The following is a 26,169-nucleotide window of genomic DNA, read 5'->3' as shown; positions in this document are numbered from 1 at the left end:
TTGGAGGATGAAAGATTCAAGATTAAAATTGAGAAGCTATACTCCATCTCTAGTGCTGCATGTTCTAAAGATCTTCAGCTTGCAAAGTTAAAAATGTTGGGGACAGATGAGAACTTTTGTCAGAGCTATGGAACACCATTGGGTGATCACTATTATATCCCTTGGTTAGCTAAGGAAGTTTGGATGGACCAAGTCATGGAGGATGCATCGAGACTTTTGCAGCAGGTGTTCTAGATTCTACTCATGGAGCAAGTAAGGTTGTTTTGCCCGAGGATGTTCACTTGCAGTTATATTTTGGGGATATTGTGAGTAGATATAGAGGAGTTCTTTTCTATGATTTTCAAAAAGAGATGAATGTGGCTACCTGTCCTGCAAACCATGTGAACTTGAAAAACTCTTCAAGGTGCTTGGTTTATAGGTACATCCAATATTTTTTTATTTGTTAATGATTGGTATTATGTATGTCTCATTTTTATCATTTCTATATGTAACTCCCTCTCGAGGTTTCCTTGTGGCAGGTTCTTGATGCATCTTATTGCCATAAAAAAGATCACTTGTTTTCCTGATATATGCAAGGCTTGTACAATTATGTCACCCCCTACCTATAGCATGTACACATCTACAAGCTTTTGAGAGAGAAATGATCTTAATGGAGCTTTCCTCCTTATAGATTGGGAGCGTAAGCATTGTCCCTGGTGGATTGATATGAAGAAGGGTGAATGCTTGGAAGAGGAGAAGGAGATGTACCTTCGTCATTTGAAGGGAGAGTGAATATCTGACTCTGGCTCATCAGGGGAGATGACTGAGGAACAAAGGAAGAAGATTGAAGCAGAGTTAAAAGCTCTTAAAGACAAATAAGAGCAAGAGAGGGAAGCTTTAGGCAAGAATCGTGGTCGTCCACCATCAAGCAAGGGAGGCATGCTCATCAAAGGTAAGTTTATAGAGTGGGTTATTGCCATTTTGTTTAAGTAAATATATTGTGTTTTTTTAATTAAAAAAAGTTCATAGAGTGGCTTCATTGATATAACTTTTTTTGCTTCGTTTATTTGGTATTCATAGACACAAGAAATTTAGCGAGTCCTCTAGCACATAAGAATGTAGGGAAGGGAGTATTGCTTCATGCTACCCTTTCTAGTTTCAATTTCATCAAGAAACAAGGGGAAATCAAGGGATCAAAGGTCTGGAATTATGATTATATTGAGCTTGGAAAGGAATTCTCAGCACGGAACTTCAAAGATGGTTTTGTGGTGATGAGGGATTTCTATGTTGGCTTGGGTGGTGGTCCAAAGACACAAAATGCAAATCCTAGTACTTGGAGTGTTGATCTTAGTGTCATTGATCTTCCTACTGGTAAAAATGTTTCATGTATACTTCTTCGCTATTTGGTATTTCATACTTTTGCATCTCAAAGAATGTTGACAGAAAGTTAGGAGACTTTACTTGTAGGTGGTGAGGTGGTTGGTTTTGATGGCATTCCTTCATGGAACGTTCTCACAGATGATCATATAAAGTTTTCCCTAGTGGTAGCATCTAGAGTGATCGATGACCTGGGGTGGGTTCTTGTTCTTTGTCCTAGCACCTCCCTTGTTCGAGTGGAGCGCATGGCTATACGTGTAGGCCTACAATTGAGCTTTAGATGGATTTTGGAGAGCTCTTAGCCATTTTCTTCCATGACTAGACATGGCCACACACAAAAGGTAAAGCATCATTGTTTAGAAAAGCTTGATGATTTAATGTATAGTCTTTTATTTCTCACCATGTTTATTGGACATCAATCTAAGAGTTCTTTCTATGACTTGTACAGATGGGTGTGTTTTATGCTATGGCATTTCATAAGGTTGAATTGGATCCTCCATTTGAACATGTGAGTGCTCAAAAGGTAAGTGATAGTTGTTTCTTATTTAATATAAGAATGTCCTCACTTATTGCTCAAGGTTTTTGTTTTCATGTCATATAATGCTAGAGTCTATTTGTCCATGCCATGTGCAGGTTGCAGAAGTAATGCAGGAAGATCTCTCAATGGAGGTTATAGGTCACTACTTGCCATCTTCTAGTCGCGTGAGGCGTAATGGCAAGAGTGGAGGGTGGCGAGGCACTCTAGAGAAGAGTACCTCTCATATGCTTTTGTTTATGGAGGCATTATGTCTGAGAGGAGGTACTATTCTAGAGCTTGGTACTGGTACAGGGCCTGTATTTAAGGCAGCTATGCACACTGGTCGGTGGTTGCTTGGTTGTGGAGAGTGACCATGAGATATGCGAGGGATATTTATCTCCCCTCATGCAAGAGAACTATGGAACACCACATGTCTTTGAGCTTGGAAACAATGATAGTAGCACGGATGATGAAGGGGATGCTCTTGTGGTTCATGACGCTCCCTCAGACTAGTAAGTATACAATATTACTCTTTTTTTATCACTTTGTAGTTGCATTTTAACTGGATCTCACATCATGACAATCCATAGTGAGCTATCTTGTTATGCAGAGGCACAAGCCAAGCTCATGAGGATCACCTCCTTATACAAGTGGCCATTAGTGCAGGAGAGGCATAGACAGAGGTGTATTTTCATTGATGACCAAGCTCATTCTGATTAGTCAGTGGGATGGATTTTATTTTGGACTTGGATTTGGATTTGGATTTTATTTTTTATTTGAAATTGGACATGAATCTTGTGCGTGAGACCTTATGCTCGAAGCTTGTGACTAGTATTTATGTTTAGAAGTCTTGATTATGTTTTTTAGTTCGTTGGAGATTCTTGAATATGATTTACGTAATGAGAGTCTTAATTATGTGTCTACATTATGGGATTTTAAATTATATTCTAGTCGTTAAACTAGAACCAATCAAGCCAAGTTTAATGGATAGTGTAATAATATTATGTTTAACGGGTAGGACTTGGCTCAATGTGGAAAGTTTTGAAAGGTCTTTTGTGCTTGAATATCTAAATAGTATTCTACGCTCATGCTTATATCATGATGTTAGTCAAGAAACTAATGCTTTAGGTAATGAGATTTTCTATATTATTTAATTTTGGATTATGTTCTATCCAACAGAATCTTGGGTAAGTCTTGAAAGGTATTGTGTGCTTGAATATCTTTATAGGTCATGCTTATATAATGATGTCAAACTAATGCTTTAGGTAATGAGAGTTTGGATTAGGTCTATATTATGAGATTATGGATTGTTCTAGCCAATAGAGTCTTGGGTAACTCTTTAAAGGTCTTGTGTGCTTGAATATCTTGATATGGTTTTATGCTCATGTTAATATTATGGTGGTGTCTAGTGAAGAAGTTAACACGTTTAAATACCATCCTCATGATCAACACTCAACCAAAGCATAGAAAATCTACAAGATATAAACATCAACATGAACTTCAAGCATAGGTACACTCAAGATAGAGACTACCACAAAGGCTTAGAATGTATATATTCTTGTGACCTCTACTCTAGGGGGGCGGTGACAATCATGGTCTATAAGTACCTCATGTCCCTGTCTTGCATGGGTAATCTAAATGCTCAATCGTCACTAAATCTGGTCATGAATCCCCTTGAGTATCTATCTCGATGGAAATATCTATCTCCATTCTATCTTCAGCTATCTTGATCTCTAATGGATCAATCATAATGTCAACACTCTCATGGTCATGTGCATCAACAATATCCTTAAGTGTAGGCTCTGGTGGGACATCTATCTCTATGATAGGTGCACTGGAGTTAGCTATAAGTAGAGAATCTAGCACTCGATCTATCTCTATTGGATCAAGTCTCATCTCAAGCATAGGATCAATCTCACTAGGATGTACCTCCTCTACAGAACTAGTAGTAACCTCTAGAATAGTTACTATAGGTGGTAGTGCTCTCTGGTATACTCGTCCTATCATCAATCTAGGAATTTGTCTCCTTCATCTCAATCACTCTTGATCTCAACTGATTAGCTGTGCTCTGAGGCAAAATCCATCTATGTGATGGAGATTTGGGAGGTGACCTCATAGGGGAATTATTTCTAGCATGTGTATGTGGACTTTGTGTGGTCATCACTACAAGATTGTGGACATGCCATGGAAAATAGGGCAATCCCATCATCAAGAAATATCTAGTATCATTGTGTCTCTATAAATCTTATCGGCAAGGATCTCCAACAAGATATACCATAATGCTCATGGCTGGCTCAAAACAACCTGTGGTCTGATATCTACGTCCACAAATCATCAACATAGGTCAATGTGTGCTCGAGTCTACATAACTCCAATATCCTAGGATGTACATGGGTGTCCAAACATTCATCGGAATGTGCCTGGCCGTGATCTTATCTCAGTGAAGAACTCAATCAAAACCAAGGTCAAGTCTCTAAACTCTAACTACCTACCGTATCCAAGGGTCAGTGTCATCCGAGAAGGTGCCTCTGGTGTAAGAATGTCCATCAAGGTCAACACACTAAGGTATGACTCCTCTATAGCCTAAGAAATGTAGCACAAGCTCAATATGGTGCTCTCTGCTCGTCCTGATAACACTATGCTCATGTGGTACCTGCATGGTGTCTCTGGGTGGTGATCTATGTCTCATCAGCACATCTGATGCATGCAATCTAGTCAGCTCAGTGGCCCGTGTGCGTGTGGTCTGCGGTATGGTCGGTACAGCCACTCTAGTTTGTGTACTAGTAGCATTCAAGGAGTGTGAAATGGTTTTCTTTGTGCATGGTAACTATAGCAATGCACTAGTAAGGCTCTGGCTCCTGTGCTCTATATCTACCCTATCCATTGCCATAATCTCAACAGATGTCTGTCTGCTAGATGGTTTGGATGATGTAAATCTTGGAGGTGATCTAAGTCGTGTTGGTTGTGTAGACGATATGGTCATAGGGCCTACTGTAGGCTCAATTGCACTACACGAAGAATAGAAATAGGGGGGTCCACAACAACATATATGTAGCTCCATCGTAAATGCTCCTCATTAGGAAGAGAATGGGGTCTAGGAGGGCCTCTTTATTTTCCATGAGCTTATAGAGGTGATTAAGATTTTGACGAATAGGTGTACACCATGTGTGCAAGAATGGTGGGTGTGTAAGAGATGTGTAAGAGTGGTCAAAGGATGCACTTTCCCCCAAAAAAAGGAAGTGAACAATTTTATGATTTTCCACCTTTCATAACTCCCACAAATGATCTCTGATTTGAGCGGAGATCATAGATCTTCAATCTACGCATCAAGATCTTTCCATAGATATGCTACATGATATGGTTTTATACACTAGATTCTAAATTCCATTTTGGGGGGGAAATTTGAATTCAAGTAAACTAGTCGTTTTTCTTGTTTGAATTCAAAAGTTTTCCTTTGATTACTTTCTTAATACTAAAGGTTTGATTTTTTTAAACTGCCAAATAAAGAGGCCCTCATACAACCCACTCTCTTCCTAATGATAGATACCTCTTAAGGAATCTGGTGGGAAAGCACTGAATGTGTCGGAGGTAGGGTACTCTCCATATCTGGTTGTAGTACTCATGTACATCCTCCGACGCCCATGAGTACTACAATCAAATGATGATGATGAGCGTTGGAGGATGTACGTGAGTACTACAACCAGATATGGAGAGTACCCTACCTCCGATATGAAGAGCGTCGGAGGATGTATGTGAGTACTACAACCAGACATGAAGAGTATCCTACCTCCAATGCTCATTATGTCTGGTTGTAGTACTCATGTACATTCTCTTCCTAATGATAGGTACCTCTTAAGGAATTTGGTGGGAAAGCACTGAATGTGTTGGAGGTAGGGTACTCTTCATATCTGGTTGTAGTACTCATGTCCACCATCATTCAAGTACAAGCATAAAGTTTGTGGTAGCTCCAAGGTGTCTGGGTGATCCTCACAAAGGGCTAGCATGAAACTCACTAGAGTATCCTCCATATATGATGTACCAAAACTATCAAAAATGTGGTCTGGCAAGGTCGGGTGTGCTAGGGCTCTAAGCACCTGGAAACTAGGTGTCTAATGGTCCACGGACTGAAGCTGGATATACCTCCTCTTTGTGTGCCAAAAGTGGTAAAGCATGGAATTTGTAGTCAAATTGAGCCAAAATGGAATAATATATGCATGAACAGGCTCTAAAGCTCGTGAACTGATCGAATGTAGACCAAAATCAAAATACGTGTATAAATAGGGTCTATGCGTGCAATCTGGCTCAAACCTAGTCAAGTCTAACGAAATCGGGTAAAATCAAGCTCTCCGCGTGTACCTACTCTAAACGTGTCTAATCGTATGCACGTACGTCCGTGTGAACGGGGTGTGTACGAGGTGTAGGATACATGTGTGATGCAAGGAGAAGGAACACGAAAAAGAAATGCAAATTTTTTTCGTTCTTTGAGTTTTTTTTAAAAAATAAATTAAAAATATCTACAAAGAAAAATGACATACAAATGTTATAAAAAAAAGAAATGAATAAAACAAAAAAAAAGTAAAAAGCTCAAAAGTAGAAACAAGAAAATCAAATATATTTTTTTTAATTTTTACAGGTTTTTTCTCTTTTTTATTTTTTCAAAGTTTCTACAAATTTTTGTTATATTTTTATTGATTTTCTACTCTTTTGGAATTTTTTGTGTTTTTTTGTGTTTTTTTCTAATTTTATTTGAATTATCTATAAATTTTTGATATTTTTTCTTTTTTCATATTTTCTTTTGTCTATTTGTGTGAGATTTTTTGGTTTTCTATTTAAACTTCTCTTTTATGAGGTTTTTGTGAATTTATTGATTTATTTTTTGTTTTTGCTATTTTTAATTTCCTCTTTTTTATTTTAGAAATTCTTTCTTTTTTTTGAATTTTTGCCTTGTTTTTTATTTTTTTTGTGAATTTTACTTTTTTTATTATTCTTTTTTTTTGGGGTTTTACTTTATTTTCTCTCATCCTTTTTATTGAAAAAATATTTTCTTAATTTTTGCCTTCCATTTTTTTAAAGAGACTTTTTGGGTTTTTTTTATACTTTTATTTGAATATATAAGTCCATTGGTGTAACTCTAATAGGCTATTGGCCTTTTCTTTTCCTCCCCCATGTCGAGTGTGCTTAAAATAACCTGTTCTTGCCATGTAGTGGGTTTTTTCCATGCCTTGTGTGGACCATATTGATAGTGAGCCGTATGTCTTGGCAAAATATGGACCATGGTTGAACATTATGTGTTGCATTGAAATAAAACAAAATGGTCAGTAGAGTACAATTTAAAATTTTGTTTTGTATACGTAGAATGCCAACCCACCATGTAATGTGTGATATGTTGCCCGCCCCACCCTATAAGGTAAGCCTTTTTCCAATCCAGCAAGGTTGCTTGAAATGATGTAAGCTTACTTTGATCCCAAGAATGCTGCTCAACTTAATGGAAAATTTTATCTAGTGATTTCCACATGTTTGCCTTGTGATTCTGGATTGCCCCACCACCAGCATTGTCTTTAACCACTTTATGTAACTGTTTCCATTTGTTGAACAGGTTTCTCCTTTCTTCTCTATCTGAATCTTTGAGGCTAAACCCAAGAAACCTTCTTGCCTTCACTCCGCCTATCGATGCTTTCCTCGGTACCTTGTACTGACTTTGAGACATCTTAAGGTCCTCTTCGATTTTGACATTGCCTCCATGAAAACCAATGTCTGAGAGCACTCCCTCTAATGCTTTGATCACTCTTTTCGACTCACTCTCTGGCTTTAATGCCCATGCAAAACATATGTACAAATGAACCACCTTTTCAATTATTCGACAGAGTGCATGAAGTGTACAGACATGAACTCTACTCAGAGGAATATCAAGCACTGGTTTAAAAGTTTTATCTTGAAGATGTATGTTGGGAGCTCTAATCCATTGCACACTCTCAAGTGATTGTGCATCAGCCATGCAATATAAGCATGGATTTCCACAGCTACTCCGTGTGTTATGTTGTACATACACTTAAGAATCTTTAAGTCACCTGCCATGTGCCATTCCACTATGTAGTCACCAAATCCTTCCACTAAAAGAACGGCTCCGTTTCTTTGTTCACTGATGATAGAAGGAATTTGGGTTTGACTAAAAACCCAATCGAGGATTTCAAAATTTTCCTTATCAACCTGCAGTGAAAAATGAAAACACAAAATCAACAACCAAATAATCAATATTTTTGTTATCATAGAGTGAACGAAGTATACCTAAAATAATCCTAGAGTTAGAATGTTGTTTTCTGATTGCACGTTGAAGTATCGTGGATCCTCTTTCGTTATTGATGGATCCAGAGCTCTGTTCATGAGGATAATGGTGACTCTCTCCAACTTCTTGTTCTTCAGGACCTCGCACTCGTCGAGCTTCAAAACAAACTTGAGAACCCCACCGCACTCGTCTCGACTGATGTCAAAGAAGTGAACTGCATACCTTTGCAATGCTTCAAGATCAACGAAGAGGTTGTTGTGCTCGTTAAACTGTATCTCTCTTCCGCCCTTGCCTAAGAACGTTGCTTCAATATGGAATGGTGACCCAAGTTTCTCAAACACCTCATCGTTTACATGCCGGTGAGCAGCCTTTACATGTGATGGCTTTGGCAGCAATGATTCTCTCTGTAGTTTATTTTGAGACTTTGTAGCTAATGCTTTGAAGAGTGCCCTATATCCCATCTGCGAGATGCTACTCTCATCAAGTATTGCTTGCACTTCCATTGGTTCCAGCCGATTCTAGTTCATGAAGGAGGTAAGTAGCCTCCCTTTCAACTTACGAAATTTTTTCTGAGTTATCATCTCTTCAACTACTTCTTGTGGAACTAGACGGCTATAATGCACTCTGGCATTGAAGCCTGCACCGTTCGAGTTTGGATGCAGTAAAGACCTGCCAAAAAAGCACAATGCGTTATGATCATGTATAGGAAAGTAAGTGTATCCATTTCTTAATGAATCACATTGAAGAAACAAACTTCAAGTTACCTTAAAGCTCGTATTCGTCTTTTCAGGCCACCACTACCAACCTTCATGTTCTCAATGTTGCACAGATCTTGTTTTCTTTTCCGACTACCAAGCACGGTGTCTTTCTCTCGCAAACTTGTGATCTTCTTCTCAAGGCCTTCGATTGTCTCTCTGTTTGATGAAATCTTTTGAGAGCATGCTTCATTAAGTTTCTTCAGCTGCATGTTCTCCATCGCCAGGAAGTTTCTTTGCCTTTCCGCATTCAATCCTCTCATTTACAAATGTTCAGTGTATCCCAATAGCCCATCCTTGCCATCGCCTATGAAATGTAAGAGGTTAGTGATATTAGCAAAGGGAGGTGGTGCATTTGTTGTAGGATAAATAGACCCATCGGTCCACAAATCCAAATGATGTTCCTTGTTTGTCCTTCTAAGTTCTTTCTCTCGTTGAGATAAGAAAGACTCCCTCCTACGTTTCTACAACGGTGCATACTCTTGCAATACATCAACATGAAGATGATGTGTGTTCTTTCTTTGGGTAAGTGTTAAAGATGAAGGGGCTGAGGATTGTAAGTTCAAATTAGTGTTTTCATCAGGAAAAGATGCGTTCTCCATTCCTAGAGTTGATAGAGAAGAAGACTGAGAAATATCTCAGGTTTTGGGAGGGAAAGCCATATTCTCAAGTTTAGAGTTAATAGAATTCGTGTGGCTTATGTTTCTCGAGGGAACACTTGTAAGTTGGCATTTAAAATCATTAGTCATACGGTTAGTTGGATTCCTGACAAGAGAACGAAGGATAAGAATGATAAAGACGGAGGCTACCTACCAAAGAATGTCATTTTGGCTTTTTGTTGCACAAAAAAGTATCACATAAAATGCACAATTTAACATTTTCATTTTCTCTCTCTAAGCCGACGTGGCACTTCTTACAAGGCCCAAAAGTGAGTCCAAATTTCTCCTGATGCTTCTCCACACTCACCTCTCACTCTCATGAATGAGATCTCCCAAGAATTCCCTTTTACATGTTGTGAATTGACTTATTTACAAAGGGATTTTTAAAATTGGGTGGCCGGCCAAAAGGTCCATAAACATGCTACAGGTATCTAGGCTCATCTAATCATCATGTATACAACTTGGAACTCACTATGGAGCCCTTAGATACAAGAAATATATGTAAACATATATGTGTATACACCAATGGAATCACAATGCATGTTGTTGATTCTCGCTCGTCAACAATGCCTGAATTATGACTTTCTCATAGAAGCCATATCTTTGGTTGAGTATGAGTGCCTTCTTACTAAGGATGATTTTGTGGCTTGATATATACAGAAGTGAGCATAGGTTGAGATAAATAACGTATCCTTGTACTTTCATGTTGCCTTCCTAAATCTTTTCCTTCCCATAGTTGTGGGTCGACCATGTACCTATCAGGCACTTAGGTTTGGTGTTCAGGTTGTGCTTTGACATACAATTCCCATGCTACGTAGGAGTTTGGAACAAGATAAACTCTAGTTGCCTTTGAATCTCGAACCACTTGAGCTCCCCAACACCGCATAGTTGAAAAAGATATTTCTTGCAAAGTCACTTGAGAGTTCATCTAGATAGTTAAGAAGATCCATCTAAAAACAAGACAAGGTGTATACCAAAATTGATTCTACACTCTTTATTCAACAAAATTTGATTTTTATAGTTTCTTACATCATTTTTTATGATTTGGGACTAACTCTATTTACCTCTCATAATTGGATATTCCCTTAGACCTCCCATATGGCAACGTGGTCTATAGTTATCTTCTAGCTTTTCTTTCCCTATGATGGCTGCAAGTGCTTCAAACTTCTTGGCAACCTCAGTCATCCTTAGCATTTGTGTACACATTTCCAAGTAGTAGTATATATCTTCTAGGCCTAGCCACATCATAAGTTGGAGGAGCTTAAGGTTGGAAAACCAATCCTTTGGGCTATCATCAATGTAGATAAAATATTGACAAAAGGGTGCTTGATGACAAGTAAGTTAGCTATGGTCAGCACTCTTCTAACAAGTCATGGCTCTTGGCATTGTAAATACTTTACTCTTGATCTCTAGATAAAAAAGTTTCCTCACATTCCTTGGTAACTGTGTTGCCATATTGTTGAATACTATGGCCAAAACCTCATTCCCCTTACTGACAGATTCAGATGTCACCTTAGAAGTCATTTGTTACTACAAACAAACATTCAAAAGGGATTCTTAATACATTGTAGAACACTTCGATCACTTCATTATAACTCAATACCACATAAACCCATACAAGAAGACAATTCAAGCAGGTATGACCAATCAATGTTACTCATAGATCCATCATGATACAACATTCTTTCTCAAACAACAGGCATGAATGCGTGCATGATGCATAACTAAGCCAGTATCAGGCTTGATGCTATTCCCATAACCTTTAACTCTAATAGTAGGTGAGATGCAAAAAAATATACAAACTACACTTTTGTACAGTTTCAATATACATCAGAGTTGCAAAAGCATTTGCATAGGGGAGGATTTCTTAGCGCCCAGCCTAACATGGAGTTTAAGCCATGAGCCGGATTGCATCCAGAGGGACCTAGCAACTAGTGCTACCTTTGAATGGGTGATATGAAACAGAGTATTCAAGAAAAAATAACATTGTGGAGGGTTGAATATATGTGTACACTGCATTGTGAAGGGTGAAATATATATAGTGGAGGGTGAAATAGAGTACTCAGAGACACAGGAAAATGACAAAAGGGAATCTTTAAATGCCCCATCTAAATGAAACAGACAACCTTGTATTAATGCAATAACAAAATCTGGGTATACCATAACATCAAAAATAGAAAATCAATGGCAGAGCACCAAACCCTGTGTAAGGATCAACCAATCTACCCATCCACTTCCACTCTACTATGGATAGAGAAAATTTCACTTACTCGGGAGCGAGCCAGAACACACTCAACCTACCTAAGCCTAAAATAAGCTGAGGCCACTTTGTCTCCCTCTATGAACGCGAGCCTGAAAGGATCCCAAACACCAGTATGTGATAGGGTATCAATTCCAATCATACCCGTTAAGGCACCATAACTCTTTGATGCCCAACATTGGGTGTTTAGGCAAAGCCAAGGCAAGAACCCTGACACATTAGCCGTGTAAGTCATTCAATCCCCGATGCACTAATCGTGTAGATGAGCCTAACAAAAAAGAAGACCTAGGCAACACCCCCAATCAGCAAAGCCCTAGGTCATCAACCCTTTTGTCTAAGACTGAGCAATGTAGGTGATCCTAGTATTTTAGCAACACTGCCATGAGAAACATAGCACATGAGTCTAATCACAATAGCATCTTTCATATGTACAAACAATCTTTTCCAAGCAATCAAACTACACAAGGTCTCTACCCTTTCACATCCACCATAAACCATCAAAACCACTTCATGATACAATCCAAAATCATAAACTATAATCCAATATCATCACATGGGTGAGTACTCCACCCTTCTCATGGTGATGCACAACCAATCCTGCAAAACCACTTAAGCACATAACATGGCTGCAAAAATTTTGACAGCATTTTGATAGCACATCAATATTCCAAAAAAAGATCCAAGAGCCACACCGGCTTCCAAAATCAAAATTACAACCATAATCCATGAGGGATCTCAACCCTTGACCATAAACTATATTCCATACCCAAACGACTCCCAAAAATCTTGGATATCGATATCGCTCCAAACTCAACACAGACTCAATAGAGGAGTCGAATATCAAATGAAACACTACTGGTGGAGTCTACCCCATCAACCATTGATGCTATTTTTCAAGAAGTTGAGATGGAACAGAGGTTGGATGTATTCTTCGACATGGACCCCATCATTGAAAGCCAAGGTGGAGAAAGCGCCAGCAATCAAGGAAAAACTACCTCTCAACCTCAATCATCCCATCCACAACAACGGCATGAGAATGATGAAGAGGAAGGAGAAATGATGAAAAGGCTTTCCCACATGTCGCTTTACAAAACAGTGCCAAAATGTATGTTCTTCATATAGCTTTGGTAATGCTTAACCTACAATCTATTTATGGATGGTCCAACATGAGTGTTACAGAGATTTTCAGGTAAATATATATATGTCATACTAATTTAACTGAAAAATCCAAAATTCTTGTTTAAATTATTTAAATGGTTTTGACAAACTGCTCAACAGTTAGATTTTACCATAAGGAAATCACATGCCTCCTACCCGACCTTCCGCCAAACAACTGCTTACGAACTTGGGGATGGATTATCATAAAATCCATGAATGTCCTAATGATTGTGTACTCTTTTGAAATGAGTACAAGGATTTGGAACAATGTCCCAAATGTTAGGTATGGAGAAGACACACAAGGGAAATTTGTCCCTGCAAAGATTCTACGAAACACTCGATCCATAGTGGGTGCCTGCTAATTCTCTTGCATGGAAGCACATAGAGGAACGATGGCCTACATTTAAAGAAGAACTTCATTGTGTATGTTTGGTTTGGCAATGGACAGAGTAAACCCATTTGGAATTCAGAGTTCCTCATGGAGCACATATCCTATTTGCTTGGTGAACTATAATCTTCCACCATTGTTGGCTATCAAGAAGGGCCATCTGCTATTGTCACTAGTTTTTCCAAGGAAGTACAAGGTAAAGAACATGGATTTTTATATGGCACCACTTATAGAAGACCTTCAAATCTTGTGGACAGGGATTGATGTGGTTGACATGTCTCAATCGGTCGATCGATGACATCCCCATGTGCAAGGCATTCTCATGTGGACCATGCACGAGTGGCTAGACTTTTGTGAGTGTTCAAGTAAGTACTTTGAAATCCATATCTATTTGCATTCTATAGGTGGTGCTAGTTCAATGCTTGATCTTTTTTTGTTCTTTCTTTCTGGTTTAAAGGTTTGAGCTACTCGGGAAACCATGCATATCTGCTATGTGGTCCTTGACTTGGCTTCTGTCACCTTAATTATTTGGGCAAGGCAATGTACAAGAACCATGGATAATTTTTGCATGAAGGTCATGAGCTGCATGGACCAAATATATGCAAACGCAACATGCACCCAGTGAAGCAAGTCATTGGAAGAACATGTGGCAAGAATTAGGAGAGTTTATACCACCTGGGATGAAAAGACTGTCTATTTTTCATAATCCTCTCTATTGGAGTAACTTTTTTATCAATCATTTTCTCGACCCAATGTATATTTTTAAAAATGTGGGGGAGATCTTGTGGAAGACCATTATTGGGAAAAGGGATAGCAAGGTGCAAAGAGACAACCTGCAAGCTGTGGGACAAATGCTAGAGATGTGGCCTCGTCTTAAACCCAATGGAAATTATGCTATTTTGAAAGCTCCATGGATATTGAGAAAGGCAGAGGAGCAACAAGTAAACAACAAGAAAATTTTCTTTTACTAAAGATGAAAAACTAAGTGGCTTAAGTCTCATTATTGGCACAAGTTTTTACAATTTATCTTACCATTTGCCATCAAACGCTACCTGACAGATTACATAAGAAACACAATTTACAAGATTAGTAAGTTAGTACGTTGGATCTCATCAAAAGAGATCAGGAGAGACAACATATATGCAGCTCGCTTAAATGATATAGAGGTAGTTTGTATTGGTGGGAAAGTATTTTCCAACCAACATTCCTACTATCCAAATGAATTTACTTGTGCATGTGGTTGATGAAGCTGCACTAGGTGGAATGGTCCATTATAGGCGGATGTTCTTCTTGGAGAGATTCATGAAGACGTTAAAAGGGTTCGTTTATCAAAGGGCTCGCCTTGAGGGTAGCATAGCTGAGGGATGGCTTGTGCAAGCGTCTCTTTCTTTTATTAGTGAGTTCTTGGATTCAGTTGACCCAAGGATGCCCCAATTGTGGAATTTTGAGAAAAACGCCAAGGTAACTGGGGAGGAGCCATAGGGACACGGTATCATGAGGAAGATAGATGTCAAAATGCGTGAAAAGGTTATGAGATTTTGTCTTCTCAACTCAAAAGTCATGCAAAAGTGGATTGAGAAATAAAGAAACAATGTTTGGGTGATCGAATGCAATTCAAGCACAATCCTATCACTAGAAATCTTCCCTTTCTAGATCATTTTCAAAAAATGCCAGACTTTACTACTAGATGTTGGCTCGATGCAAGAATCTCGTAGGCAAGGCAAAATGGAGTATTGGACACTGAAGAGGAAGAGGGGATGTTGAGGGGATGCAATTGGCATGTATGTATTGTACCTAAAAAACATGAAACCACATGAAAATATATGCAATGTGATCTGAAATTGTTAAATATGTGCCACTAGTATCACAAATACAGAACTTTGTGGTCACATGGGTGACACTTTAGAGTGCAACAGATAGACGAACAAAGGGTCACCTTCGATAGTGGTGTCATGGCAAGCTTTGTTTAAGAAAGTCGGAGTAGTACCAGGGATGACAATACATAGACTTGCCAGCTTGAATACTTTGTCTATATACAAAACATCTTGAAAATTAGCTTCAGAAAGTCTGATATTTTTATTTTTGATGTGAAGTGGTTCAATATTATTACTAGTGGTCCCAATGCAACTGTGCACAAAGATAGCAGTAGACATATTGAAGTCAACTCTAGGTGGGTGTGGACAGATGATCAAGATACATTTGTACTTCCGCAGCATTGTAAATAGGTTATATTTATTATAGATCCATTGTGGAATAAAAAAGATAAAGAAGATTTGAGTACCATGTTGGCTCTTTGTCATCCAAGTTGCTCCATGGAATAAATAAGTTTGCGAAGGATTGGAGGTTGAGAACAAAGAGACACCTGAGCAACATACATGGATTGCGGATGATCAAGATAAGGGGCCTAAGCTTGAATTCGGTGCTCTTCTTGAGCCGATTCCTAAAGCTAAAGATAAGCTATCAGATACTGAGATAGATACAGAGATGGATGGATTTGTGGAGTTTGATAACAAAGATGCAAACGTTCACATAGAGATAGATGTCTTTGGTGCATCATCTCTCATAGAAGATGAGAGATGACAAGTGATTTTTGTTAAGAAATCTCTTGTAATGTCTACTTTCGATCAATGGATTTTAATTACTGTCCAACAAAGAATTCTTAGTGATTTTTGTTGCTTGAGATGTTTATTTGTGGTTAAGTGAACTAACATATTGTATATATGTTTTCAAATTAGTTTTTACAGCCAGGGCATATGATGAGGAGCCATACTCTTTGAGTTTTAGTTTTCTAGTTACTCCAGCTGGCATGTCACCGGAGTAGATGCGTACTTTCTTCTCATCGTTTTCCCTAGAGCAGTGTGCATACGCAAAAAAGTTTTGGATAGCAGGTCCTTTAGACCAGCTACAACTGCTTTGACCCCTCAAACCAACGTTCCAATCACATTGATTGGTGGCGTCACACCTTAGACCATCATTCCAGTTACACCGATTGGTCGAGCTACACCGGAGACTGTATCTTCTTGTTAATCTTCAAGACGATGTAGATCTCATCGCGTTTAGGTGGTGGTGGTTGTTGTTGTGGTAGTGGTGCTACCAATGCATCCACACCTCCAAGAGAGCATCTACCTCTCTCTTCAGTAGATAGTACACCGCTTAGCACACCATGTACACCTTGGGAATCGCATGAGTTTGATCCTAGAAAGGTGTACAAGACCAGGGATGGAGCACCAGTAATGGATAGGTCCAGAAAGGCCATGCATCAGAGGGTTCGTCAGCTTTGTACAATGCAATTTGGGCACTCTGTGATGGAGCATTGGGATACTCAGGATATGGAGAGAAAGAATTACATCATTAATACCATTCATAGAGAATGAAGGTCAACAGAGGGATACCATCTAGTCTCCAATGTCTAGATCTTGGGCATGGCTATTGCGACAATGTTACATCTTTGATCTAAAACATGGGACAAATACAAAATAATGAGCCAAAGCTAAAATGGTTGGATGCAGAGGAGTGGACAGGATTTTCTTGAGGAGGTGTAGGAGCATTCAGACAGGTTTCAGCAGCAACAACCAATGTACACCTAGAGTTTGTAGGATCTTCTCATCTTGGGAGTGGAGGCTATGAGACTCTTCAATGTGATATTTTACGTATCATACACTATTTAAATAGCGTATGTACATATTTTTTTAATTTTTTATCTTATGGTTAAGTGTATATATTATAGGAGCTTGCCATGAAGCATACTCCAACGGATAGAGAGGAGAAATATGGATTCAAGCATGGACTATGAGCTCTTCTTCTACAGCTTCAGGATGAGGGAGAGGCCATCGATTGGGAGGCCCTACTTTGATCAATATGGTCAATGTATATATATTCATTTGTACATGTTGATGTTGGTTCATATATAATTTTAGACGGTAGCCATGGTTCTAGATATATTCATGTATGCTCAATTTTGGTTATGGTTTGAGGATTTACTTATGGTTATGGTTTGGTAATCTGCTTAAGTTTATGGTTATGGTGAAGATTATGGTCAGAGATTTTGGTTATGATTATGGTTTTGTAATTTGCCTAAAGTTATGGTTATGGTTATGGTTATGGTTATGGTTATGTGATCTGCTTAAAGTTATGGTTATGGTTTGAGAATTTGGTTATGGTCATGATTTTGAAATCCACTTAAGGTTATGGTTATGGTTTGAAAATTTGGTTAAGGTTATGATTTTGGAAATCCCTTACAGTTATGGTTTGAGAATATGGTTATGTTTATGGTTTTAAAATCCACTTAAGGTGATGGTTATGGTTTGAAAATTTGGTTATGGTTATGGTTTTGAAATCTGCTTAAGGTTATGGTTATGGTTATGCTTTTGAAATCCTCTTAAGGTTAATCACATTTTCAAACCATAACCGTAACCATAACTGCAAGTGGTTTCCAAAACCATAACCATAACCATATGTTTATGGTTTTGAAATCCTCTTAAGGTTATGGTTATGGTTTGAGAATTTGGTTATGGTTATGGTTTTGGAATCCGTTTAATGTTATGGTTATGGTTTTGGATATGCTTAAGATTATGGTTATGCTTTGAGAAGTTGGTTATGGTTATGCTTTGAAAACCATAACCAATTTCTCAAAGCATAACCATAATCTTAAGCATATTCGATTAAGGTTATGGTTATGGTTTGAGAATTCGGTTATGATTATGGTTGAGGTTATGGTTATGGTTTGAGGTTTGAGGTTTGAGGTTATGGTTATGGTTATGCTTAAGGCTATGGTTAAGTTATGGTTATGGTTTTAAAATTCGATTATGATTATGTTTTGCAATTCACACGATGATTATGGTTTGCGAGTATTGTTATGTTTATGTTTTGTGAATCTCGTCATGGTTGATATATACTCACACATCTATGGAATTTTCAGGGAAAAAGAAGGTTAGAGTGTGTTTGCTTTTGCACTCTCTTCTTTGAGCAGAGAGGGTTGTTTTTGGTGTTGTAGTACATGCAGCACCAGATGCAAGCCCTGTGTGCTCAAAAAAATATATGGAGGTTTTGGCGTCGATGTGTGCATCCATATAGGCGTCGGTATGCATATATTATATTACAACGGGTATACCAAGGCCTGTTATACCAACGTGATGATACCAACACACGAGATTTTTATAACTAGTTTATTTCCATCAGTACGATCACCGATATCCACACGACATGTTGTAGTGAAAGAGCCATTATTAAAAAAAGAAATAAATTAGCCCAATAGACTTCAAAGATCTATGTAGCTAGATGTAAAATGTACACCTATTCAAGAAAGTAATTACATAACTCTACCACACTTGGCTGATACAAGTTATAACAAGCAATAAAGGCATGCATGTCATGCAAAGATGCCGTCCAAGTTTATGGTCTTTTAGGTCTTTAAGATCACTTACAAGCATGTTGTAGAAGACTCTTACTATGGTGATAGGCAAGGCATGCCATTCATTAAAGTGATACAAAGATTTTCTTGATTACAAAATTGATTAAAGAAATGTAGCGTCTATTGTAGAGTAGGAAGGGCAAACGGTCATAGTTGTGAGAACAACGTGCCGAGTGGGATGATTATAGGATGACCAAGAGGACTTAGTCAAGACATTTTTTTGCCCATTGACAGGGAGGCATGGTGTATGTAGTGGCTAATAGTGCATTTGTGGGTCCTATGAGAAAGTAATTTCTCAAGGGATGAGCAATATTGGAAACTCATGTGTTCCACATTATCCATAGAGGGTGAAAGCCGTTCCAATAAGATTATGTATGGAAGCTATCCTAGGAAATGCAAGATGAGATGATGATGACCAAATATTGAGCGGACCATTCGGATCTACCTTGCCATGATACTGTGAAGATTTCATTAGAGAGAAAGAGTACACATAGTGTCTAGCTGTATTATTTAAACAAATGCACTTAGTTATAAGATGACTTGTTTTGGCATGCTTACAAATCATAGTGATAGACGTGCATGACTCATTGATAAGGGTTGTTTGGATTGTAATATAAGAGTGTTCACACCTTGCTTTTTGGTAAAAGGAAATATAATTATCTATGAGATGTGTAATTTTGGTAGCATACATACTTGGACAAGTCATAGAATGGTTGTTGGCCATGTGGTTCATGTGCTTAGTGAGTGTTCAATTTTAGAGAGAACAAGTTGATGCCTCATGAGGCTTCTTAGGCCAATGGATTTGTGCCACAAAAGGGAGACTACCAAAATGCATAGGGATATTTGGGTAGGAAGTAGCCTAGCCAAATGGCCTCTATATGAACTACATAGTTGGCCGTAGATTGTGAAAATGGAGGTACAAATTAATATGGAGTTGACTTGAGTAAGATCATAAGTGCACATCTAGTAACAGAGGTGAGTATAGTGTGTAATGAGATGTATGGTTTTTGATATGAAACAAAGGAATCACTTGAAAAGGGAGATATTTATTCCATACTTATAGTGAGGTTTTCCTAGGTGTAACTGTGATAATTTCAAAGAAGGGAAGCATGTGCCAAGGAGACTATATGGATATGGCAAGGGTAGCTAGAAATGAGTTATATTAGGAAGATACATTTTATATTAGGGAAGTATGTGCCAAGGAGATATATGGATATGGAAAGGGTAGCAAGAAAATGAGTTATATTAGGAAGATACTTTTTATCTACATATATTAGTATCTACAGGAAAATTTGTTTTGCAACATACTCCATTGCATAGATGGATGGTTGGTGCCAAATGAAATAGGTTCTAGTATTTATTGTCTTCCTACTGAAGATAGTTTTTGGGTGGCTCAAGAACATGTATAGAACTACTTTGCATTTTTTTCTTGTTAGTATCATACTTTTTAAGTTAAGAGAGAAAATTAAAAGATTATGTTGCATGAAGAAATCTTGGTAGAGATATAACATTTTACCCCTTTTGCATCTAATAGGGGAAATGTTTAGGTTAATGATTAATGAATTAATACACTAAGGCAATTACAAATTCTTGCACAAATATAAAATTTCAAAGATTCTTGTAGGGTAGAATTGTGCTTTTAACCATGCTACCACTCTCTAGATCTTTTTTAAATTGAGATACTTTGTTGGATGTTGCTCGGGTTTGGATAAGCTCAAAAAAGTTTGCTCAAAGTGTGGCAGTCGTCGCTCTCAATAAGAGGATTTCAAGTAGCGTGTGTGTGTGTGTGTGTGTGTGTGTGTGTGTGTGTGTGTGTGTGTGTGTGTGTGTGTGTGTGTGTGTGTGTGTGTGTGTGTGTGTGTGTGTGCGCGCGGGCGTGCACGCGCACATGCATGCATGAATGCTCACAGGCTTCACGCGTGCACGCATGCGTGCTCACAGGCTTACCTTAATATTCTTTTTGGGTCTCAATAGGTGTAGTCAATCACGAGCTTTGCATTTGTGACCACTCTCCAACCATAAGAGAAAGATTCCTCTTGCAAGGGGGCTATACAAGCACACCAAGAAGCATTAATTCATTCTACAAACCAGTATTTACTTTAAAACCTAGCAACACCATACCTTCACATTTAAGATTTGCATGTCATCCATGAGATTTCTGATGAGAGGACATTACTCAATTACCTCTATCATCCTTGGTGTAGCCCTATTAACAAAGATGCAAAGCATTGGCTTACCCAAAGAAAAAACATGGGAAGTGGGAGAATTGGATTAACTATTCAACAATTACACTTGTAACCTAGCCATTCCATGGTGTCTCTAGAGAAAGTTCAATTTGAAACATGTTTTATCAGTGATATCAATTGCTATAAGACTCCATTGTGAGCTATGGCAAGAGCAAAGGACTTTATAAAAAGCCTCAAAGATTAAACCCACATATTTAACTAGGGTTGCAAAAAAACATACCTCTCAATGATACGGGTAGAGAAGAAGCTCACAAGCCTCAAAATCAATGTTGGCTAACTAATTACTTATGTTAGTATCTTCTCAAAAAGTGAGAGATGGCTGAATAAATTACATTCACTTTATGCTCGACAATCAAGCATCAATAATCTTCAATAAAATACAAAGAATAGTTATTAATTGTCAATAAAATTTCTCAATGATGCAAGAAGTTGGGTGGGAAGGAAAACGTTAGGAATTCCAAGGCAATAGAGTCATTGATCTCTTTTTGCCAGTCTTTAAGAATGTCAAGAGACTCAGCATACAAGACCACATAATCTTTCCATTGAATAAGGGCATCCTCTAAGAAGCCAGCCACCCTAAATCCATTAGAATTGAAACTTCTCGACAATGAAGGGAGTTGAGTTTCAATCTCCCTAAGTTTTTCTTTTATCTCCTCCCCGACAACTTTCATATCCTCCCCTTCTTCCACATCATCCTCTGCATCCTCTAAGCTCTTTTCAATCACCACCTCAGGGTCTTTTGACTTTCTTCATGGAGGTATGCTCGAGGTATGTTGAGGATGTTGAAGATTTTCTCATCTTGTAGAGGAATTGGTTCAAGAATTTTGCTCGATCTATGTCTTAATCTCCTTAACATAATCTTATCTTTGTCCATTAGGGTGCACTATGAGAGTGGGTTGCACATATGTATGCATCTTGGACGAGCTCAATTAGAAAGTCTTCAAGATCCTATTACATATATTCCAAGGCACCTCTTGTCCACCTCATATCAATCTTAAACTTTTCTACTACATGCCAGCAAAGCCTTTGAAAAGGTATCTTAGGATTTGCAACTATAAGGGCCTTCTATGCTCTCCTAATCTCCCTCAAACATTTCACCTTTTGAGGAAGTCTCTTCTTCTTTGTAGGGAGGGCTTCATATCAACTCTCTTCTTGGTTGGTTGCTTTATGGGTGCATCAATTTTCCCTTTCTTTGAGATTTATCCTTGCTTTGAGCTCTCACCTTTATCTGGCTCAGGAGATGCTCCTTGTAGACATCTCTCTTCTCTATGAACCACCCTTGCAGTTTGGTTGGTCCTTGCCATAAGAAAGTTCAAACCTACAAATTGAGACAAAATATAAGAGAAAATACTCTCATGTGGTGATGAGTGTCCGTCTCACGTGAAAATAGAGTCTTTGAAGGCTACTCCAACAACACTATGTTTACATAAGGCCGACACATGTATTAGAAATTTCAAAAAAGAATAGTGAGTGTCCCCCTTGTGCAAAAATTGAGTAGTCAAAGGTTAACCTGACTGCTCAATTTTCACACAAGGGAGACACATCTTAGAAGTTTATGAAAAAAAGGTTGTCCTTCTTGCGCAAAATAAGTAGTTGGAGGCTAGTCCAACTACTCAATTTTTGCGTAAGGGGGACACATGTCTTGAAAGTTTATGGGGAAAAAAATTATGTGTTCTCCTTGTGCAAAATATAAGTAGTTGGAAGTTAGTCCAACTAACCAATTTTTGCGTACAGGGACACATGTCTTAAAAATTTTAAAAATATATGTCATCCTTGCATGAAATATGAGTAGTGGAAGGCTAGCCCGACTACTCAATTTTCACACAAGAGGGACACATGTCTTGGAAGTTCAAATTCATACCAAGATATGTAGCATCCAAGGCTTCCAAGAGGATATTAGAGAGTGTTGGAACCTGAGGCTATGGGGGATGCAGCCTAAGGGCCATGGCGTGGTGCTGAGCACAGCAAAAGGCGAGAGAGAGAGAGAGAGAGAGAGAGAGAGAGAGAGAGAGAGAGAGAGAGAGAGAGAGAGAGAGAGAGAGAGATCTCGACGCAGCTTGAAGCAAAAGAACACGCTATACTAATTTTTATTAATGGAATCCTTTACATAGCCTTTGGAAGATGATGTCTACCTCACCTTTTTCCACATGCAAACTCAACGAACTAATGGTCTATACCTGCATGCCTTGAGACTTGTTCTCACGGGCTGACCAATAAGCTGACCAATAAGGGCTTGAACCCAACAATCCCCCCCTCAAGCCCGAACTGGACAAGCAACTCATGATACCTTGAGTTTTTGGTGACTCGTCAACCGTGAGTTTTAGGTTTTCTCACAACCAAGGATTTCTGGTTTATCCATAACCTGGTGCTAGGTCAGTAACCCCCCCTTGAACAGATAGGGTGTAGGCCAAATATGTAGCTACCAAAAATGGAGTTTTTGGTTCACTGCCAAACCTTGGGTTTATGGTGTACCCAGTAACCTCATGAGCGTGCAAAAATGGGCTGAGAACTGATAAAATGGGAGGTCTTACCATTTATGGATGGCAGTGTCTATATCCCGTACATTTTATTTTGACTAAAAAACAACATGAAAAGAGTTGATCTTTGATTTTATATGTGAATCTGCAAAAGAGCTTGAAATGAAGAATACTGTCGAGCATGATTGGTTCGAGTATCTTTAAACACCTTTTCTGCAATGAATTCATCAAAGCGAATTGCAATGGTTGCTTCAGCTTGAGCTCCATAGATCAGCAGCTTGATTTGAGAAAGATATATAGCACCAAAATGCATTGGGTAATTCTCACACAAAGCATACATCTTGAAGTCCGACACCTCGATGCGCCGGAGCTTTTTATCTACCTCTTGAATGGTTGTGACCTTTGCATGAGCTGTTGGATTGATGTATTTAAGGATCATGTTGTGACAGCTAACAACAACCTCATCCTTCAACATCACCATTGTTGTCAAGCTTGAAGTCGATCACCAAAATATGCACAATGTATTTTATTGAGGTGATGTGTGTGAAGCGCTTCTTGAATTAGTGAGCCCGCTTCCCAGGGCAGTGTTTTTGAAAGGCTCCAAAATCAGAGTGTACCCAATGGTGGGAATGCCCGTTGGGTAAGGCTTAAAGAGTAAATTGGGTGGCCAATATCTCTAAATAGTGTGAACACAAAAAAAGAAGAAAAGAAAAACGAGCTCTATATGCAGCAATGGCGCAGAACGACAGGTCGAAGGACCTTCTGGCTCGCAGCAGGCAGTCGATGCAGAATTTGAAGGTGCTCAAGAAACGAATTCTTACCAGAAAGCCAACGCGACCCTGTTGTTGCAGATTACGGGCAAATAACGCGTATTCGATCTCCTCTTGTCTCTCTGCATAAGCGGTTGTACCCGCGTGCTGACTCGAAGCCAAGATTTGGCGGCCCGCCTGGGCTCTGATACCAGTTGTTGGAACCTGAGGCTATGGGGGATGCAGCCTAAGGGCCATGGCGTGGTGCTGAGCACAACAGAAGGCGAGAGAGAGAGAGAGAGAGAGAGAGAGAGAGAGAGAGAGAGAGAGAGAGAGAGAGAGAGAGAGAGAGAGAGAGATCTCGACACAGCTTGAAGCAAAAGAACACGCTATACTAATTTTTATTAATGGAATCCTTTACATAGCCTTTGGAAGATGATGTCTACCTCACCTTTTTCCACATGCAAACTCAACTAACTAATGGTCTATACCTGCATGCCTTGAGACTTGTTCTCACGGGCTGACCAATAAGCTGACCAATAAGGGCTTGAACCCAACAGAGAGTAGTTACGTGCTCGTGTCAAAACCCCGCTATGAAGCATGTAAAATTAGATTTAGGATTTAGGGTTGAAGCATCCCAAAAAAAAGAAATTGAGGAGGAGGTAAAGTAAGTGAGAAAAGAAAATTGGAAGAAAAATGAGTATAAAATGTTATTTGGGTGTGCTCTCTTCTTTATATATGTTACCATATACATGTGGTAGTGATGTGTGTGAACACACTTAGGACCGTCGGGGCAACTTCCTTCGTCTTCTCCAAGTTGTGTATTTCCATGCAACCCTGATTCCAACAATTGGTATCAGAGCAGGTTGCGTCCTTTAGCCTTAGTTTCCAGCAGCTCCAACAAATGATGACTCGCCTTCTCCAATTTCTATGAGCTTTGGTGAGCATCAGCAGGTCTGGTCAGATTTTGATTTGGACTCATTTCGGCCTTCGTTTCCACTACAGGTAGTGCTGCAAAGGCAATTTCATCGTTTTGTGCAAAAATTTTGTTAGTGTCGTTTTTTGCATACAGGTCCCTTAGTCTTCTATGGGTTGTGCTATATAGCATATGTTGGTTACGCTTTGTTTCTCCTCTTATAGGGAAATTTTCACATCGGGTGTAAGAATTCACCATGGCTGACAACAACATAGATGTGTTCAAGATGTTTGTTGTTGAGGATAGATTGGATGGGGACAATTCCTCTATGTGGGCTTATACGATACAACATGTCCTTGTGTCAAAGGAGGTTTGTAATCTTGTATAGGGTATTGATGTATGTCCCGGTTCTAAGGATACAGGCGATTATTGAGGATGTTGCAGGTTTTAGTGGCAGGATTGCTGCTGTTAGAACTATTTTGCCTACGGCTGAGCAGGCTTGTTGGGATGTAAGTGATACGCAAGATCATGCTTTGATTGCATTATCTGAAACGCACTATTCCTCCCCACATTCGTTTAGCTAAATCTGCAAAATAGGCTTGGGATATTCTGGTTGGTCTTTATGCAAGTCGCAATGAGGCTAAAATTGCATTGCTACGTAAAGAGCTGGAGTCGAAGATTATGCTAGTGTCAATTATATTAATGAGAAACTTTTTTCTATAGGCGAAGTTATTTTTGACAATTCCCTTGTGCAGCATGTTCTTGATGATTTGTTAGATTCTTATTAGACTTTTGATAGTACTTGGAGACTTATGACCCAAGGAAATCCAGAAGTTGTCAAGTTTGATACATTATGCACATTGTCGTTGCAAGAGTCACTTTCTAAAAAAACAAGGCTAAACAGCGTACAGTTGATAAGGCGTTTATTGTTGCTCAAAGAAAAGGTGGTAACAGCAATATAGCCACTTCTCATGGTTCTTCTGCAAGTGGTAAAT

General features: G+C 38.8%; 2 pseudogenes; both read left to right on the top strand.

Annotated features, from left to right (window-relative positions):
• Positions 1 to 1,250: 1,250 nt before the first annotated feature.
• On the top strand, positions 1,251 to 2,244 carry LOC147428696 (uncharacterized; annotated as a pseudogene).
• A 34-nt stretch (positions 2,245 to 2,278) lies between these two features.
• Positions 2,279 to 3,383, top strand: LOC147428695 (uncharacterized; annotated as a pseudogene).
• Positions 3,384 to 26,169: the final 22,786 nt, after the last annotated feature.

The sequence above is a fragment of the Adiantum capillus-veneris genome, chromosome 23, assembly GCF_014529385.1.
Source record: "Adiantum capillus-veneris isolate H3 chromosome 23, ASM1452938v2, whole genome shotgun sequence".
NCBI classification, from domain to species: domain Eukaryota; kingdom Viridiplantae; phylum Streptophyta; class Polypodiopsida; order Polypodiales; family Pteridaceae; genus Adiantum; species Adiantum capillus-veneris.
The sequence above is the reverse complement of the archived record's forward strand: the minus strand, read 5'-3'. Positions and strand labels throughout refer to the sequence as shown.